Source organism: Hyla sarda, chromosome 1 (genome assembly GCF_029499605.1).
Source record: "Hyla sarda isolate aHylSar1 chromosome 1, aHylSar1.hap1, whole genome shotgun sequence".
Classification (NCBI taxonomy): Eukaryota; Metazoa; Chordata; class Amphibia; order Anura; family Hylidae; genus Hyla; species Hyla sarda.
This window is the reverse complement of record NC_079189.1, coordinates 275,519,089-275,533,353: the sequence shown is the minus strand read 5'-3', so window position 1 is coordinate 275,533,353 and position 14,265 is coordinate 275,519,089. Positions and strand designations below refer to the sequence as shown.

At 50.3% G+C, this 14,265-nt stretch overlaps 8 pseudogenes; all 8 read right to left on the bottom strand.

Annotated features, from left to right (window-relative positions):
* Positions 1-179: 179 nt before the first annotated feature.
* Positions 180-299, bottom strand: LOC130336329 (5S ribosomal RNA; annotated as a pseudogene).
* Positions 300-1,172: 873 nt separating this feature from the next.
* LOC130334710 (5S ribosomal RNA) lies at positions 1,173-1,292 on the bottom strand (annotated as a pseudogene).
* A 1,670-nt stretch (positions 1,293-2,962) lies between these two features.
* Positions 2,963-3,082, bottom strand: LOC130314832 (5S ribosomal RNA; annotated as a pseudogene).
* A 1,080-nt stretch (positions 3,083-4,162) lies between these two features.
* LOC130343464 (5S ribosomal RNA) lies at positions 4,163-4,282 on the bottom strand (annotated as a pseudogene).
* A 1,253-nt stretch (positions 4,283-5,535) lies between these two features.
* On the bottom strand, positions 5,536-5,655 carry LOC130316498 (5S ribosomal RNA; annotated as a pseudogene).
* An 885-nt stretch (positions 5,656-6,540) lies between these two features.
* Positions 6,541-6,660, bottom strand: LOC130351917 (5S ribosomal RNA; annotated as a pseudogene).
* Positions 6,661-12,751: 6,091 nt separating this feature from the next.
* LOC130321581 (5S ribosomal RNA) lies at positions 12,752-12,871 on the bottom strand (annotated as a pseudogene).
* An 877-nt stretch (positions 12,872-13,748) lies between these two features.
* Positions 13,749-13,868, bottom strand: LOC130352650 (5S ribosomal RNA; annotated as a pseudogene).
* Between the last annotated feature and the right edge of the window lie 397 nt (positions 13,869-14,265).

The following is a 14,265-nucleotide window of genomic DNA, read 5'->3' as shown; positions in this document are numbered from 1 at the left end:
AGCCAGTGTCCCATGCCGGTACTTACCGGGCCCTAAGATCTGTACCAGTCTGCGATCTGACGAGAGCAGGCGCGTTAAGCTTAGGATGGCCGTCAACAGCTTCACACCTTGTATACTGTGGATTTAAGCATCAATAAATTATTTTCGGAATCGGAGCGGAAGGCAGCAAAAGAGCAAAATGTCAACGGCACCTGGGATTCCCAGCCAGTCTCCCATGCCAGTACTTACCGGGCCCTAAGCTGGGTAGCAGTCTGCAATCTGACGAGAGCAGGCGCGTTCAGCTTAGGATGGCCATTGACAGCTTCATGCTTTTTATACTGTGCATTTAAGCATCAATAAATCCTTTTCGGAATCGGAGAGGAAGGCGGCAACAGAGCAAAATGTCAATAGTTCCTTGGATTGCCAGCCAGTCTCCCATGGCCGTACTTGCCGGGCAGCAGTCTGCAATCTGACAAGAACAGGCACATTCAGCTTAGGATAGACAAAGACGGCTTCACACCCTGTATACTGTGGATTTAAGCATCAATAAATCCTTTTTGGAATCGAAGCGGAAGGCGGTTACAGAGCAAAATGTCAACAACACCTGGGATTCCCAGCCAGTCTCCCATGCTGGTACTTACCGGGGCCCTAAGCTGGGTAGCAGTCTGCAATCTGACGAGAGCAGGCGCGTTAAGCTTAGGATAACCGTCGCCAGCTTCACACCTTGTATACTGTGGATTTAAGCATCAATAAATTATTTTCGGAATCGGAGCCGAAGGCAGCAATAGAGCAAAATATCAACGGCACCCGGGATTGCCAGCCAGTTTCCCATGCCAGTACTTACCGGGCCCTAAGCTGGGTAGCAGTCTGCGATCTGACGAGAGCAGGCGCGTTCAGCTTAGGATGGCCGTTGACATCTTCATGCCTTGTATACTGTGGATTTAAGCATCAATAAATATTTTTTTTAATCGGAGAGGAAGGCGGCAACAGATCAAAATGTCAATAGCACCTTGGATTGCCAGCCAGTCTCCCATGCCCGTACTTGCCGGGCAGCAGTCTGCGATCTGACAAGAACAGGCGCATTCAGCTTAGGATAGCCGTAGACGGCTTCACACCCTGTATATTGTGGATTTAAGCATCAATAAATCCTTTTCGGAATCGGAGCAAAATGTCTACAGAGCTACAGAGCAAAATGTCAACAACACCTGAGATTCCCAGCCAGTCTCCCATGCTGGTACTTACCGGGCCCTAAGCTGGGTAGCAGTCTGCGATCTGACGAGAGCAGGCGCGTTCAGCTTAGGATGGCCGTTGACAGCTTCACACTTTGTATACTGTGCATTTAAGCATCAATAAATCCTTTTCGGAATCGGAACGGAAGGCGGCAACAGAGCAAAATGTCAACTGCACCCGGGATTCCCAGCCAGTCTTCCATGCCGGTACTTACTGGGCCCTAAGCTGGGTAGCAGTCTGCGATCTGACGAGAGCAGGCGCGTTCAGCTTAGGATGTCTGTTGACATCTTCACACCTTGTATATTGTGGATTTAAGCATCAATAAATATTTTTTTAATCGGAGAGGAAGGCGGCAACAGAGCAAAATGTCAATGGCACCTTGGATTGCCAGCCAGTCTCCCATGCCAGTAACTGCCGGGCAGCAGTCTGCGATCTGAGGAGAGCAGGCACGTTCAGGCTTAGGATGGCCGTTGACAGCTTCACACCCTGTATATTGTGGATTTAAGCATCAATAAATCCTTTTCCGAATCGGAGGGGAAGGCGGCAACAGATTAAAATGTCAACTGCACCCGGGATTCCCAGCCAGTCTCCCATGCTGGTACTTACCAGGCTCTAAGCTGGGTAGCAGTCTGCGATCTGACAAGAACAGGCGCATTCAGCTTAGGATAGCCGTAGACGGCTTCACACCCTGTATATTGTGGATTTAAGCATCAATAAATCCTTTTCGGAATCGGAGCAAAATGTCTACAGAGCTACAGAGCTACAGAGCAAAATGTCAACAACACCTGAGATTCCCAGCCAGTCTCCATTGCTGGTACTTACCGGGCCCTAAGCTGGGTAGCAGTCTGCGATCTGACGAGAGCAGGCGCGTTCAGCTTAGGATGGCCGTTAACAGCTTCACACTTTGTATACTGTGCATTTAAGCATCAATAAATCCTTTTCGGAATCGGAACGGAAGGCGGCAACAGAGCAAAATGTCAACTGCACCCGGGATTCCCAGCCAGTCTCCCATGCCGGTACTTACTGGGCCCTAAGCTGGGTAGCAGTCTGCGATCTGACGAGAGCAGGCGCGTTCAGCTTAGGATGGCCGTTGACATCTTCACGCCTTGTATATTGTGGATTTAAGCATCAATAAATATTTTTTTAATCGGAGAGGAAGGCGGCAACAGAGCAAAATGTCAATGGCACCTTGGATTGCCAGCCAGTCTCCCATGCCAGTAACTGCCGGGCAGCAGTCTGCGATCTGAGGAGAGCAGGCACGTTCAGGCTTAGGATGGCCGTTGACAGCTTCACACCCTGTATATTGTGGATTTAAGCATCAATAAATCCTTTTCCGAATCGGAGGGGAAGGCGGCAACAGATTAAAATGTCAACTGCACCTGGGATTCCCAGCCAGTCTCCCATGCTGGTACTTACCAGGCTCCAAGCTGGGTAGCAGTCTGCGATCTGACGAGAGCAGGCGCGTTCAGCTTAGGATGGCCGTTGACAGCTTCACACTTTGTATACTGTGGATTTAAGCATCAATAAATAATTTTCGGAATCGGAGCAGAATGTCAACTGCACCCGGGATTCCCAGCCAGTCTCCCATGCTGGTACTTACCAGGCCCGAAGCTGGGTAGCAGTCTGCGATCTGACGAGAACAGGCGCATTCAGCTTAGGATGGCCGTAGACATCTTCACACCCTGTATACTGTGGATTTAAGCATCAATAAATCTTTTTCGGAATAGCAGCGTAAGGCGGCAACAGAGCAAAATGTCAACGACACCTGGGATTCCCAGCCAGTCTCCCATGCTGGTACTTACCGGGCCCTAAGCTGGGTAGCAGTCTGCGATCTGACGAGAGCAGGCGCGTTCAGCTTAGGATGGCCGTTGACAGCTTCACGCCCTTTATACTGTGCATTTAAGCATCAATAAATCCTTTTCCGAATCGGAGCGGAAGGCGGCAACAGATTAAAATGTCAAATGCACCCGGGATTCCCAGCCGGTCTCCCATGCTGGTACTTACCAGGACCTAAGCTGGGTAGCAGTCTGCGATCTGACGAGAGCAGGCGCGTTCAGCTTAGGATGGCCTTTGACAGCTTCATACCCGTTATACTGTGCATTTAAGCATCAATAAATCCTTTTCGGAATCGGAACGTAAGGCGGCAACAGAGCAAAATGTCAACAGCAGACGGGATTCCCAGCCAGTGTCCCATGCCGGTACTTACCGGGCCCTAAGATCTGTACCAGTCTGCGATCTGACGAGAGCAGGCGCGTTAAGCTTAGGATGGCCATCGACAGCTTCACACCTTGTATACTGTGAATTTAAGCATCAATAAATTATTTTCGGAATCGGAGCGGAGGGCAGCAATAGAGCAAAGTGTCAACGGCACCTGGGATTCCCAGCCAGTCTCCCATGCCAGTACTTACCGGGCCGTAAACTGGGTAGCAGTTTGCAATCTGACGAGAGCAGGCACGTTCAGCTTAGGATGGCCATTGACAGCTTCATGCTTTTTATACTGTGCATTTAAGCATCAATAAATCCTTTTCGGAATCGGAGAGGAAGGCGGCAACAGAGCAAAATGTCAATAGTTCCTTGGATTGCCAGCCAGTCTCCCATGCCTGTACTTTCCTGGCAGCAGTCTGCGATCTGACAAGAACAGGCACATTCAGCTTAGGATAGCCGTAGACGGCTTCACACCCTGTATACTGTGGATTTAAGCATCAATAAATCCTTTTCGGAATCGAAGCGGAAGGCGGCTACAGAGCAAAATGTCAACAACACCTGGGATTCCCAGCCAGTCTCCCATGCTGGTACTTACCGGGCCCTAAGCTGGGTAGCAGTCTGCGATCTGCCGAGAGCAGGTGCGTTCAGCTTAGGATGGCCGTTGATAGCTTCTCGCCCTTTATACTGTGGATTTAAGCATCAATAAATTCTTTTCGGAATCGGAGCGGAAGGCAGAAATAGAGCAAAATGTCGACGGCACCCGGGATTCCCAGCCAGTCTCCCATGCCAGTACTTACCGGGCCCTAAGCTGAGTAGCAGTCTGCGATCTGACGAGAGCAGGCGCGTTCAGCTTAGGATGGCCATTGACAGCTTCATGCTTTTTATACCGTGCATTTAAGCATCAATAAATCCTTTTTGGAATCGGAGAGGAAGGCGGCAACAGAGCAAAATGTCAATAGCACCTTGGATTGCCAGCCAGTCTCCCATGCCCGTACTTGCCGGGCAGCAGTCTGCAATCTGACAAGAAAAGGCACATTCAGCTTAGGATAGCCGTAGACAGCTTCACACCCTGTATACTGTGGATTTAAGCATCAATAAATCCTTTTCGGAATCGGAGCGGAAGGCGGCTACAGAGCAAAATGTCAACAACACCTGGGATTCCCAGCCAGTCTCCCATGCTGGTACTTACCAAGCCCTAAGCTGGGTAGCAGTCTGCAATCTGACGAGAGCAGGCGAGTTCAGCTTAGGATGGCCGTTGACATCTTCACGCCTTGTATATTGTGGATTTAAGCATCAATAAATATTTTTATTAATCGGAGAGGAAGGCGGCAACAGAGCAAAATGTCAATGGCACCTTGGATTGCCAGCCAGTCTCCCATGCCAGTAACTGCCGGGCAGCAGTCTGCGATCTGAGGAGAGCAGGCACGTTTAGGCTTAGGATGGCCGTTGACAGCTTCACACCCTGTATATTGTGGATTTAAGCATCAATAAATCCTTTTCCGAATCGGAGCGGAAGGTGGCAACAGATTAAAATGTCAACTGCACCCGGGATTCCCAGCCAGTCTCCCATACTGGTACTTACCGGGCCCTAAGCTGGGTTGCAGTCTGCGATCTGACGAGAGCAGGTGCGTTCAGCTTAGGATGGCCGTTGACAGCTTCACACTTTGTATACTGTGGATTTAAGCATCAATAAATAATTTTCGGAATCGGAGCAAAATGTCAACGGCAGCCGGGATTCCCAGCCAGTCTCCCATGCTGGTACTTACCAGGCCCGAAGCTGGGTAGCAGTCTGCGATCTGACGAGAACAGGCGCATTCAGCTTAGGATGGCCATAGACATCTTCACACCCTGTATACTGTGGATTTAAGCATCAATAAATCCTTTTCGGAATCGGAGCGGAAGGCCGCAACAGAACAGAATGTCAACGACACCTGGGATTCCCAGCCAGTGTCTCATGCCGGTACTTACCGGGCCCTAAGATCTGTACCAGTCTGCGATCTGACGAGAGCAGGCGCGTTAAGCTTAGGATGGCCGTCGACAGCTTCACACCTTGTATACTGTGGATTTAAGCATCAATAAATTATTTTCGGAATCGGAGCGGAAGGCAGCAATAGAGCAAAATGTCAATGGCACCCGGGATTCCCAGCCAGTCTCCCATGCCAGTACTTACCGGGCCCTAAGCTGGGTAGCAGTCTGCGATCTGACGAGAGCAGGCGCGTTCAGCTTAGGATGGCCATTGACAGCTTCATGCTTTTTATACTGTGCATTTAAGCATCAATAAATCCTATTCGGAATCGGAGAGGAAGGCGGCAACAGAGCAAAATGTCAATAGCACCTTGGATTGCCAGCCAGTCTCCCATGCCCGTACTTGCTGGGCAGCAGTCTGCGATCTGACAAGAACAGGCACATTCAGCTTAGGATAGCCGCAGACGGCTTCACACCCTGTATACTGTGGATTTAAGCATCAATAAATCCTTTTCGGAATCGGAGCGGAAGGCGGCTACAGAGCAAAATGTCAACAACACCTGGGATTCCCAGCAAGTCTCCCATGCTGGTACTTACCGGGCCCTAAGCTGAGCAGCAGTCTGCGATCTGACGAGAGCAGGCACATTCAGCTTAGGATGGCCGTTGACAGCTTCACGCCCTTTATACTGTGCATTTAAGCATCAATAAATCATTTTCTGAATCGGAGCGGAAGGTGGCAACAGAGCAAAATGTCAACTGCACCCGGGATTCCCAGCCAGTCTCCCATGCCGGTACTTACTGGGCCCTAAGCTGGGTAGCAGTCTGCGATCTGACGAGAGCAGGCGCGTTCAGCTTAGGATGGCCGTTGACATCTTCACGCCTTGTATATTGTGGATTTAAGCATCATTAAATCCTTTTCGGAATCGGAGCAAAATGTCTACAGAGCTACAGAGCAAAATGTCAACAACACCTGAGATTCCCAGCCAGTCTCCCATGCTGGTACTTACCGGGCCCTAAGCTGGGTAGCAGTCTGCGATCTGACGAGAGCAGGCGCGTTCAGCTTAGGATGTCCGTTAACAGCTTCACGCCCTTTATACTGTGCATTTAAGAATCAATAAATCCTTTTCCGAATCTGAGCGGAATGGCGGCAACAGATTAAAATGTCAACTGCACCCGGGATTCCCAGCCAGTCTCCCATGCTGGTACTTACCAGGCCCTAAGCTGGGTAGCAGTCTGCGATCTGACGAGAGCAGGCGCGTTCAGCTTAGGATGGCCGTTGACAGCTTCACACTTTGTATACTGTGCATTTAAGCATCAATAAATCCTTTTCGGAATCGGAACGGAAGGCGGCAACAGAGCAAAATGTCAACGGCAGCCGGGATTCCCAGCCAGTGTCCCATGCCGGTACTTACCGGGCTCTAAGATCTGTACCAGTCTGCGATCTGACGAGAGCAGGCGCGTTAAGCTTAGGATGGCCGTCGACAGCTTCACACCTTGTATACTGTGGATTTAAGCATCAATAAATTATTTTCGGAATCGGAGCGGAAGGCAGCAATAGAGCAAAATGTCAACCGGGATTCCCAGCCAGTCTCCCATGCCGGTACTTACTGGGCCCTAAGCTGGGTAGCAGTCTGCGATCTGACGAGAGCAGGCGCGTTCAGCTTAGGATGGCCGTTGACATCTTCACACCTTGTATATTGTGGATTTAAGCATCAATAAATATTTTTTTAATCGGAAAGGAAGGCGGCAATAGAGCAAAATGTCAATGGCACCTTGGATTGCCAGCCAGTCTCTCATGACGGTAACTGCCGGGCAGCAGTCTGCGATCTGAGGAGAGCAGGCACGTTCAGGCTTAGGATGGCCGTTGACAGCGTCACACCCTGTATATTGTGGATTTAAGCATCAATAAATCCTTTTCGAAATCGGAACGGAAGGCGGCAACAGAGCATAATGTCAACTGCACCCGGGATTCCCAGCCAGTCTCCCATGCCGGTACTTACTGGGCCCTAAGCTGGGTAGCAGTCTGCGATCTGACGAGAGCAGGCACGTTCAGCTTAGGATGGCCATTGACAGCTTCATGATTTTTATACTGTGCATTTAAGCATCAATAAATCCTTTTCGGAATCGGAACGGAAGGCGGCAACAGAGCAAAATGTCATCTGCACCCGGGATTCCCAGCCAGTCTCCCATGCCGGTACTTACTGGGCCCTAAGCTGGGTAGCAGTCTGCGATCTGACGAGAGCAGGCGAGTTCAGCTTAGGATGGCCATTGACAGCTTCATGCTTTTTATACTGTGCATTTAAGCATCAATAAATCCTTTTCGGAATCGGAACGGAAGGCGGCAACAGAGCATAATGTCAACTGCACCCGGGATTCCCAGCCAGTGTCCCATGCCGGTACTTACCGGGCCCTAAGATCTGTACCAGTCTGCGATCTGACGAGAGCAGGCGCGTTCAGCTTAGGATGGCCGTTGACATCTTCACACCTTGTATATTGTGGATTTAAGCATCAATAAATATTTTTATTAATCGAAGTGGAAGGCGGCAACAGAGCAAAATGTCAATGGCACCTTGGATTGCCAGCCAGTCTCCCATGCCGGTAACTGCTGGGCAGCAGTCTGCGATCTGAGGAGAGCAGGCACGTTCAGGCTTAGGATGGCCGTTGACAGCTTCACACCCTGTGTATTGTGGATTTAAGCATCAATAAATCCTTTTCCGAATCGGAGCAGAAGGCGGCAACAGATTAAAATTTCAACTGCACCCGGGATTCCCAGCCAGTCTCCCATTCCGTTACTTACCGGGCCCTAAGCTGGGTAGCAGTCTGCGATCTGACGAGAGCAGGCGCGTTCAGCTTAGGATGGCCGTTGACATCTTCACGCCTTGTATACTGTGGATTTAAGCATCAATAAATATTTTTTTTAATCGGAGAGTAAGGCGGCAACAGATCAAAATGTCAATAGCACCTTGGATTGCCAGCCAGTCTCCCATGCCGTACTTGCCGGGCAGCAGTCTGCGATCTGACAAGAACAGGCGCATTCAGCTTAAAATAGCCGTAGACGGCTTCACACCCTGTATATTGTGGATTTAAGCATCAATAAATCCTTTTCGGAATCGGAGCAAAATGTCTACAGAGCTACAGAGAAAAATGTTAACAACACCTGAGATTCCCAGCCAGTCTGCCATGCTGGTACTTACCGGGCCCTAAGCTGGGTAGCAGTCTGCGATCTGACGAGAGCAGGCGCGTTCAGCTTAGGATGGCCATTAACAGCTTCATGCTCTTTATACTGTGCATTTAAGCATCAATAAATCCTTTTCCGAATCGGAGCGGAAGGCGGCAACAGAATAAAATGTCAACTGCACCCGGGATTCCCAGCCAGTCCCCCATGCTGGTACTTACCAGGCCCTAAGCTGAGTAGCAGTCTGCGATCTAACAAGAGCAGGCGCGTTCAGCTTAGGATGGCCGTTGACAGCTTCACACTTTGTATACTGTGCATTTAAGCATCAATAAATCCTTTTCGGAATCGGAACGGAACGGAAGGCGGCAACAGAGCAAAATGTCAACGGCAGCCGGGATTCCCAGCCAGTGTCCCATGCCGGTACTTACCGGGCCCTAAGATCTGTACCAGTCTGCGATCTGACGAGAGCAGGCGCGTTAAGCTTAGGATGGCCGTCGACAGCTTCACACCTTGTATACTGTGGATTTAAGCATCAATAAATTCTTTTCGGAATCGGAGCGGAAGGCGGCAACAGAGCAAAATGTCAACTGCACCCGGGATTCCCAGCCAGTCTCCCATGCCGGTACTTACTGGGCCCTAAGCTGGGTAGCAGTCTGCGATCTGACGAGAGCAGGCGCGTTCAGCTTAGGATGGCCGTTGACAGCTTCACACTTTGTATACTGTGCATTTAAGCATCAATAAATCCTTTTCGGAATCGGAACGGAAGGCGGCAACAGAGCAAAATGTCAACTGCACCCGGGATTCCCAGCCAGTCTCCCATGCCGGTACTTACTGGGCCCTAAGCTGGGTAGCAGTCTGCGATCTGACGAGAGCAGGCGCGTTCAGCTTAGGATGGCCGTTGACAGCTTCACGCCTTGTATACTGTGGATTTAAGCATCAATAAATATTTTTTTTAATCGGAGAGTAAGGCGGCAACAGATCAAAATGTCAATAGCACCTTGGATTGCCAGCCAGTCTCCCATGCCCGTACTTGCCGGGCAGCAGTCTGCGATCTGACAAGAACAGGCGCATTCAGCTTAAAATAGCCGTAGACGGCTTCACACCCTGTATATTGTGGATTTAAGCATCAATAAATCCTTTTCGGAATCGGAGCAAAATGTCTACAGAGCTACAGAGAAAAATGTTAACAACACCTGAGATTCCCAGCCAGTCTGCCATGCTGGTACTTACCGGGCCCTAAGCTGGGTAGCAGTCTGCGATCTGACGAGAGCAGGCGCGTTCAGCTTAGGATGGCCATTAACAGCTTCATGCTCTTTATACTGTGCATTTAAGCATCAATAAATCCTTTTCCGAATCGGAGCGGAAGGCGGCAACAGAATAAAATGTCAACTGCACCCGGGATTCCCAGCCAGTCCCCCATGCTGGTACTTACCAGGCCCTAAGCTGAGTAGCAGTCTGCGATCTAACAAGAGCAGGCGCGTTCAGCTTAGGATGGCCGTTGACAGCTTCACACTTTGTATACTGTGCATTTAAGCATCAATAAATCCTTTTCGGAATCGGAACGGAACGGAAGGCGGCAACAGAGCAAAATGTCAACGGCAGCCGGGATTCCCAGCCAGTGTCCCATGCCGGTACTTACCGGGCCCTAAGATCTGTACCAGTCTGCGATCTGACGAGAGCAGGCGCGTTAAGCTTAGGATGGCCGTCGACAGCTTCACACCTTGTATACTGTGGATTTAAGCATCAATAAATTCTTTTCGGAATCGGAGCGGAAGGCGGCAACAGAGCAAAATGTCAACTGCACCCGGGATTCCCAGCCAGTCTCCCATGCCGGTACTTACTGGGCCCTAAGCTGGGTAGCAGTCTGCGATCTGACGAGAGCAGGCGCGTTCAGCTTAGGATGGCCGTTGACATCTTCACAGCTTGTATATTGTGGATTTAAGCATCAATAAATATTTTTTTAATCGGAAAGGAAGGCGGCAATAGAGCAAAATGTCAATGGCACCTTGGATTGCCAGCCAGTCTCTCATGACGGTAACTGCCGGGCAGCAGTCTGCGATCTGAGGAGAGCAGGCACGTTCAGGCTTAGGATGGCCGTTGACAGCGTCACACCCTGTATATTGTGGATTTAAGCATCAATAAATCCTTTTCGAAATCGGAACGGAAGGCGGCAACAGAGCATAATGTCAACTGCACCCGGGATTCCCAGCCAGTCTCCCATGCCGGTACTTACTGGGCCCTAAGCTGGGTAGCAGTCTGCGATCTGACGAGAGCAGGCGCGTTCAGCTTAGGATGGCCATTGACAGCTTCATGATTTTTATACTGTGCATTTAAGCATCAATAAATCCTTTTCGGAATCGGAACGGAAGGCGGCAACAGAGCAAAATGTCATCTGCACCCGGGATTCCCAGCCAGTCTCCCATGCCGGTACCTACTGGGCCCTAAGCTGGGTAGCAGTCTGCGATCTGACGAGAGCAGGCGAGTTCAGCTTAGGATGGCCATTGACAGCTTCATGCTTTTTATACTGTGCATTTAAGCATCAATAAATCCTTTTCGGAATCGGAACGGAAGGCGGCAACAGAGCATAATGTCAACTGCACCCGGGATTCCCAGCCAGTCTCCCATGCCGGTACTTACTGGGCCCTAAGCTGGGTAGCAGTCTGCGATCTGACGAGAGCAGGCGCGTTCAGCTTAGGATGGCCGTTGACATCTTCATGCCTTGTATATTGTGGATTTAAGCATCAATAAATATTTTTATTAATCGAAGTGGAAGGCGGCAACAGAGCAAAATGTCAATGGCACCTTGGATTGCCAGCCAGTCTCCCATGCCGGTAACTGCTGGGCAGCAGTCTGCGATCTGAGGAGAGCAGGCACGTTCAGGCTTAGGATGGCCGTTGACAGCTTCACACCCTGTGTATTGTGGATTTAAGCATCAATAAATCCTTTTCCGAATCGGAGCAGAAGGCGGCAACAGATTAGAATTTCAACTGCACCCGGGATTCCCAGCCAGTCTCCCATGCCGTTACTTACCGGGCCCTAAGCTGGGTAGCAGTCTGCGATCTGACGAGAGCAGGCGCGTTCAGCTTAGGATGGCCGTTGACATCTTCACGCCTTGTATACTGTGGATTTAAGCATCAATAAATATTTTTTTTAATCGGAGAGTAAGGCGGCAACAGATCAAAATGTCAATAGCACCTTGGATTGCCAGCCAGTCTCCCATGCCCGTACTTGCCGGGCAGCAGTCTGCGATCTGACAAGAACAGGCGCATTCAGCTTAAAATAGCCGTAGACGGCTTCACACCCTGTATATTGTGGATTTAAGCATCAATAAATCCTTTTTGGAATCGGAGCAAAATGTCTACAGAGCTACAGAGCAAAATGTCAACAACACCTGAGATTCCCAGCCAGTCTCCCATGCTGGTACTTACCGGGCCCTAAGCTGGGTAAAAGTCTGCGATCTGACAAGAACAGGCACATTCAGCTTAGGATAGCCGTAGACGGCTTCACACCCTGTATACTGTGGATTTAAGCATCAATAAATCCTTTTCCAAATCGGAGCGGAAGGCGGCTACAGAGCAAAATGTCAACAACACCTGGGATTCCCAGCCAGTCTCCCATGCTGGTACTTACCGGGCCCTAAGCTGGGTAGCAGTCTGCGATCGGACGAGAGGAGGCGCATACAGCTAAGGATGGCTGTTGACAGCTTCTCGCCCTTTATACTGTGCATTTAAGCATCAATAAATCCTTTTCGGAATCGGAACGGAACGGAACGGAAGGCGGCAACAGAGCAAAATGTCAACGGCAGCCGGGATTCCCAGCCAGTGTCCCATGCCGGTACTTACCGGGCCCTAAGATCTGTACCAGTCTGCGATCTGACGAGAACAGGCGCATTCAGCTTAGGATGGCCGTAGACATCTTCACACCCTGTATACTGTGGATTTAAGCATCAATAAATCCTTTTCGGAATCGGAGCGTAAGGCGGCAACAGAGCAAAATGTCAACGGCAGCCGGGATTCCCAGCCAGTGTCCCATGCCGGTACTTACCGGGCCCTAAGATCTGTACCAGTCTGCGATCTGACGAGAGCAGGCGCGTTAAGCTTAGGATGGCCGTCGACAGCTTCACACCTTGTATACTGTGGATTTAAGCATCAATAAATTATTTTCGGAATCGAAGCAGAGGGCAGCAATAGAGCAAAATGTCAACGGCACCTGGGATTCCCAGCCAGTCTCCCATGCCAGTACTTACCGGGCCCTAAGCTGGGTAGCAGTCTGCGATCTGACGAGAGCAGGCGCATTCAGCTTAGGATGGTCGTTGACAGCTTTTCGCCCTTTATACTGTGCATTTAAGCATCAATAAATCCTTTTCGGAATCGGAACGGAAGGCGGCAACAGAGCAAAATGTCAACGGCAGCCGGGATTCCCAGCCAGTGTCTCATGCCGGTACTTACCGGGCCCTAAAATCTGTACCAGTCTGCGATCTGACGAGAGCAGGCGAGTTAAGCTTAGGATGGCCGTCGACAGCTTCACACCTTGTATACTGTGGATTTAAGCATCAATAAATTCTTTTCGGAATCGGAGCGGAAGGCAGCAATAGAGCAAAATGTCAACAGCACCCAGGATTCCCAGCCAGTCTCCCATGCCAGTACTTACCGGGCCCTAAGCTGGGTAGCAGTCTGCGATCGGACGAGTGCAGGCGCGTTCAGCTTAGGATGGCCATTGACAGCTTCATGCTTTTTATACTGTGCATTTAAGCATCAATAAATCCTTTTCGGAATCGGAGAGGAAGGCGGCAACAGAGCAAAATGTCAATAGCACCTTGGATTGCCAGCCAGTCTCCCATGCCCGTACTTGCCTGGCAGCAGTCTGCGATCTGACAAGAACAGGCACATTCAGCTTAGGATAGCCGTAGACGGCTTCACACCCTGTATACTGTGGATTTAAGCATCAATAAATCCTTTTCGGAATCGGAGCGGAAGGCGGCTACAGAGCAAAATGTCAACAACACCTGGGATTCCCAGCCAGTCTCCCATGCTGGTAATTACCGGGCCTAAGCTGGGTAGCAGTCTGTGATCTGACGAGAGCAGGCGCGTTCAGCTTAGGATGGTCGTTGACAGCTTCACGCTCTTTATACTGTGCATTTAAGCATCAATAAATAATTTTCCGAATCGGAGCGGAAGGCGGCAACAGAGCAAAATGTCAACTGCACCCGGGATTCCCAGCCAGTCTCCCATGCTGGTACTTACCGGGCCCTAAGCTGGGTAGCAGTCTGCGATCTGACGAGAGCAGGCGCGTTCAGCTTAGGATGGCCGTTGACAGCTTCACATTTTGTATACTGTGCATTTAAGCATCAATAAATCCTTTTCGGAATAGAAACGGAAGGCGGCAACAGAGCAAAATGTCAACGGCAGCCGGGATTCCCAGCCAGTCTCCAATGCTGGTACTTACCGGGCCCTAAGCTGGGTAGCAGTCTGCGATCTGACGAGAGCAGGCGCGTTCAGCTTAGGATGGCTGTTGACAGCTTCACACTTTGTATACTGTGGATTTAAGCATCAATAAATAATTTTCGGAATCGGAGCAGAAACAGAGCAAAATGTCAACTGCACCCGGGATTCCCAGCCAGTCTCCCATGCTGATACTTACCAGGCCCGAAGCTGGGAAGCAGTCTGCGATCTGACGAGAACAGGCGCATTTAGCTTAGGATGGCCGTAGAC